Here is a 6,174-nt window from a genome sequence, read left to right on the forward strand (position 1 = left end):
AATGTGAGCAGCGAAATAGGATACAAGAATATTTATTTTGGTGGCATCCAAAATTGCCTTCTTCAAAAAAAGATTTAAGATACAAACGATCATCTTTTCTCTTGTAAATGACACCCGCTATTAAACACAGATTTAGTGTAAATTAGGATAAAAACAATTGAATTCCGATGACAGATATAGTTACCATACCAATGGGAGTGTAGGGTAAATGTACGAGTTAATTACAGTTTAGATGTAAAACAAGACATCAAGTACATCAATATTAACTGAATATAATATCTCTCCATGATAGGCTCCCATTACATAGGTTGTGAAATTGCTTGAAGATATAAACTGTTTTTTCAGTTTGAAACATAATATTATTATTATTGATAGATACGATTAGATACGATTAGGTCATTCGAGGATTCCATAGCTCTGGAAAAAAAAAACTCCTTAAGATAACGTGATTTGCATTTGAAGTCGAAAAGGAGGAAAATTGTTTTTTTTTGGTTCTGCAACGCAGGAACCACTAATTTGCTGAAAGCTGGAGTTCTAATCGACACAATTTTATGTTACTCAGTGGCTTCTTCAACCCTCAAAAGGTATTCAAATGGATGTAATTCATATTGTAACTTTAGGTCATTAGATGTGCCACTTTTTCTGTTGAAGAAAGATTTTTTTGCCCAGTTTCACTGTTTCTCAAGTTAAATTTGAAGAGAACACTTTATGCCACAAAATAAGACAGCACTATAGTAAAAATGACCAACAACTAGCGCATTAATAAGTCTAGTTAACACGTGTGATATAGGGTGTGTATGCGAGAAGCCAAATAGGCACAAAAAATGTGCGGAGCGAAATTAGAGCAGCGAAATAGTTTTGACAACCAAATTTGCTTTCTTATAAAGAGATTTAAAGAATTTCGAGATATTAAACATCATTGTTTCTTTTAAATGACAGTTTGATTGGCATAATTAAGTGTTTATATGAACATATCAAGAGCGAATGTGAGAAGGAAATCAACAGTACCAACAGTTACTTAAATAAAGTAAAAAAAAATCAGTGCACATAATTATAAGGATGTATAAAAAATATTTTGGTGACACCCAAATTTCTTTCTTATAACAGATTTTAAAAAATTTGAGATATTATCAGCGTATTTTTTCTAAAATTCACCCCTTTTTAATAGCGCGAATTAGGCATAAGAAATCTGCGGAGCAAAATAGGATATAAGAAAATTTATTTTGTCGACGCCCAAAATTTTTCTTATAAGATTTAAAGAAATTAGATTATCAACCACCATTATTTTCTCAAAATGACAATCGCTATTTAACAAAGAATAAGTGTTAACAAGGATATCACGTGTCAATTTGACGAGCCACATAGGCACCCCAACACCACGCGATTTTATGCAAGGAGGAAAATAGGCACGAGAAAATTGCCTGATTTATGGTAGCCAATTTTACTCTATCCAATTTTATGTGAGCAACGAAATAGGCACGCGACATTGGATTGAAAGCCGCAATCCAACAGATTAAGTGTTATTAAGAATATATCACGTGTCAATGTGAGGAGCGAAATAGGTACGTGACTCGACCCGATTTCATGGTACCCGACTTAGACACTACTGGATTTTACAGTAAAATTAGTAACAACAGTGTTAAAAAGATCAACGTTTACATAGCTGTAAGGATACAAGAATATTGGTTTTGGAGGCTCCCAATTTTTTTTCTTATAAAAGAATTACAGAAAATTGAGATAACTAGCATTTTCTTTGAAAAAGTTAAGGTTAAAAAGAAATAACTAAAATTTAAAGGTTAAAGCAATTTAAAACTGTTGAGATTAAAGGCGTCGGGAATTTGCGAAAATGGTACAGAGCATCAAATAAACGTTAAGATGCTTAAAAGATTAAAGGCGACCTTATAAGTTACAAAGGTCAAAAAGTTACAGCAAAAAAATATTACAATTTAAAATGAGAGTGTGTGAGTTAATCCTTAACAGACTGAAATATTTACCATTCCAACCTCCCTTACAGTTAATCTCCCTAACAGTTGCAGGCATGTCTCTCACGGTTAAAAGTTTTTGGATATCAACCGTATTTCCAAAGGACAATGCATATTCTATAACGAGCTAGGTGAGTTATTTTAGCATTGTAAACAAAAGGGTCATTAGTAATCTCGCATAGGGTTCAATCCTTTAAAGGTGTAATAATTAGCCAAAATCCAAATCCAATCTGGCCCTGACAACTGGCCGTGCCAACTGCGGAAAAATAAACTTCTTTGTAAAATTCTATTGTTCTGATCACATGATGAAACAAGAAGGTTGTTGTGTACGAAGGGGATTCATGGAGGCGTTAATTTTTACCAAGACACTTATCGTATTGATATGTATCTAGCACCTGTTTCAATTTGTTCTTTGCTAATTGCAAGGTAATTGTGCTCTATTGTATATTGTAAGACTTCAGCGGAACCTTTATGGGGCACACCGTTATATTTTGCCAATACTATTTAAACACGGTCTGAGTCGAAACTAATGACGTGGCTAGAGTTATAATAAGAGTGTCTTCTGTTCAAAATTGACCTATCAATTCCGCGTTATAATACAAAAGTAGATCAGTTATTGCAATGGCAAAAAAACGAGTTGAAGCGTTATTTTGGCTATCAGGAACTGATTTCCAGCCAAACTAGGTAAAATGACAATGCTAGGAGAAGTTATTAACATTTCCGGTTCCTCTCTCTCTCTCACTTTTGTTTCACATCCATAGTTCTTAAGATAATGTGATATACATTTGACGTCGAAAAGGAGGAAAATTGTGTTTTTTTTGGTTCTGCAACGTAGGAATTACTAATTTGCTGAAAGTTGGAGTTCTAATCGACAAAATTTTGTGTAATTCAGTGGCTACTTCAACCCTCGAAAGGTATTTCCAAAGGACGATGCATATTCTATAACGAGCTATGTGAGTTATTTTAGAATTGTAAACAAAAGGGTCATTAGTAATCTCGCATAGGGTTCAATCCTTTAAAGGTGCAATAGTTAGCCGAATTCCAAATCCAATCTGGCCCTGTCAAATGACCGTGCCAACTGCAGAAAAATAAACTTATTTGTGCAAAATTTTATTGTTCTGATCATATGATGAAACACATGAAACACGAAGGTTGTTGTGTACGAAGAGGATTCAAGGAGGCGTTCATTTTTACCAATAGAATTATCGTATTGATATGTATCTAGCACGTGTTTCAATTTTCTTTGCAAATTGCAAGGTAATTTTGCTCTATTGTATATTGTAAGGCTTCAGAGGAACCTTTCTGGGGCAGACCGTTATATTTTGCCGATACTATTTAAACACGTTCTGAGTCGAAACTAATGACAAGGCAAGAGTTACAATAAGAATGTCTTCTGTTGAAAATTGACCTGTCAATTCCGCGTTATAATTCAAAAGTAGATCAATTATTGCAATGGCAAAAAAACAAGTTGAAGCGTTCTTTTGGCTATCAGGAACTGATTTCTTGCCAAATGAGGTAAAATGACAATGCTAGGAGAAATTAATAACATTTCCGGTTCCTCTCTCTCTCTTTTGTTTAACGTCCGTAGTTCTTAAGATAAGGTGATTTACATTTGACGTCGAAAAGGAGGAAAATTGTGTTTTTTTGGTTCTGAAACGTAGGAACCACTGATTTACTAAAAGTTGGAGTTCTAATCGACAAAATTTTATGTATTCCAGTGGCTTCTTCAACCCTCAAAATACATTTCCAAAGGACGATGCATATTCTATAACGAGCTAGGTGAGTTATTTTAGCATTGTAAACAAAAGGGTCATTAGTATTCTCGCATAGGGTTCAATCCTTTAAAGGTGGAATAGTTAGCCAAATTCCAAATCCAATCTGGCCCTGCCAACTGACCGTGCCAACTGCAGAAAAATAAACTTATTTGTGCAAAAATTTATTGTTCTGATCACATGGTGAAACATGAAGGTTGTTGTGTACGAAGAAGATTCATGGAGGCGTTAATTTTTACCAAGAGAATTATCGTATTGATATGTATCTAGCACTTGTTTCAATTTGTTCTTTGCTAATTGCATGGTAATTTTGCTCTATTGTAAATTGTAAGGCTTCAGAGGAACCTTTCTGGGGCAGACCGTTATATTTTGCCGATACTATTTAAACACGTTCTGAGTCGAAACTATTGACGTGGCTAGAGTTATAATAAGAGTGTCTTCTGTTCAAAATTGACATATCAATTCCGCGTTATAATACAAAAGTAGATCAGTTATTGCAATGGCAAAAAAACGAGTTGAAGCGTTATTTTGGCTATCAGGAACTGATTTCTAGCCAAACGAGGTAAAATGACAATGCTAGGAGAAGTTATTAACATTTCCGGTTCCTCTCTCTCTCACTTTTGTTTCACATCCATAGTTCTTAAGATAATGTGATATACATTTGACGTCGAAAAGGAGGAAAATTGTGTTTTTTTGGTTCTGCAACGTAGGAATTACTAATTTGCTGAAAGTTGGAGTTCTAATCGACAAAATTTTGTGTAATTCAGTGGCTACTTCAACCCTCGAAAGGTATTTCCAAAGGACGATGCATATTCTATAACGAGCTATGTGAGTTATTTTAGAATTGTAAACAAAAGGGTCATTAGTAATCTCGCATAGGGTTCAATCCTTTAAAGGTGCAATAGTTAGCCGAATTCCAAATCCAATCTGGCCCTGCCAAGTGACCGTGCCAACTGCAGAAAAATAAACTTATTTGTGCAAAATTTTATTGTTCTGATCATATGATGAAACACATGAAACACGAAGGTTGTTGTGTACGAAGAGGATTCAAGGAGGCGTTCATTTTTACCAATAGAATTATCGTACTGATATGTATCTAGCACGTGTTTCAATTTTCTTTGCTAATTGCAAGGTAATTTTGCTCTATTGTATATTGTAAGGCTTCAGAGGAACCTTTCTGGGGCAGACCGTTATATTTTGCCGATACTATTTAAACACGTTCTGAGTCGAAACTAATGACGTGGCTAGAGTTACAATAAGAATGTCTTCTGTTGAAAATTGACCTGTCAATTCCGCGTTATAATTCAAAAGTAGATCAATTATTGCAATGGCAAAAAAACAAGTTGAAGCGTTCTTCTGGCTATCAGGAACTGATTTCTTGCCAAATGAGGTAAAATGACAATGCTAGGAGAAATTAATAACATTTCCGGTTCCTCTCTCTCTCTCTTTTGTTTAACGTCCGTAGTTCTTAAGATAAGGTGATTTACATTTGACGTCGAAAAGGAGTAAAATTGTGTTTTTTTGGTTCTGAAACGTAGGAACCACTGATTTACTGAAAGTTGGAGTTCTAATCGACAAAATTTTATGTATTTCAGTGGCTTCTTCAACCCTCATAATACACTTCCAAAGGACGATGCATATTCTATAACGAGCTAGGTGAGTTATTTTAGCATTGTAAACAAAAGGGTCATTAGTATTCTCGAATAGGGTTCAATCCATTAAAGGTGTAATAATTAGCCAAAATCCAAATCCAATCTGGCCCTGTCAAATGACCGTGCCAACTGCAGAAAAATAAACTTATTTGTGCAAAATTTTATTGTTCTGATCACATGGTGAAACATGAAGGTTGTTGTGTACGAAGAAGATTCATGGAGGCGTTAATTTTTACCAATAGAATTATCGTATTGATATGTATCTAGCACTTGTTTCAATTTGTGCTTTGCTAATTGCATGGTAATTTAGCTCTATTGTATATTGTAAGGCTTCAGAGAAACCTTTCTGGGGCAGACCGTTATATTTTGCCGATACTATTTAAACACGTTCTGAGTCGAAACTAATGACGTGGCTAGAGTTACAATAAGAATGTCTTCTGTTGAAAATTGACCTGTCAATTCCGCGTTATAATTCAAAAGTAGATCAATTATTGCAATGGCAAAAAAACAAGTTGAAGCGTTCTTTTGGCTATCAGGAACTGATTTCTTGCCAAATGAGGTAAAATGACAATGCTAGGAGAAATTAATAACATTTCCGGTTCCTCTCTCTCTCTTTTGTTTAACGTCCGTAGTTCTTAAGATAAGGTGATTTACATTTGACGTCGAAAAGGAGGAAAATTGTGTTTTTTTTTGGTTCTGAAACGTAGGAACCACTGATTTACTGAAAGTTGGAGTTCTAATCGACAAAATTTTATGTATTTTAGTGGC

This window comes from Convolutriloba macropyga, chromosome 8 (genome assembly GCF_964194025.1).
Source record: "Convolutriloba macropyga chromosome 8, txConMacr16.3, whole genome shotgun sequence".
NCBI classification, from domain to species: Eukaryota; Metazoa; Xenacoelomorpha; order Acoela; family Convolutidae; genus Convolutriloba; species Convolutriloba macropyga.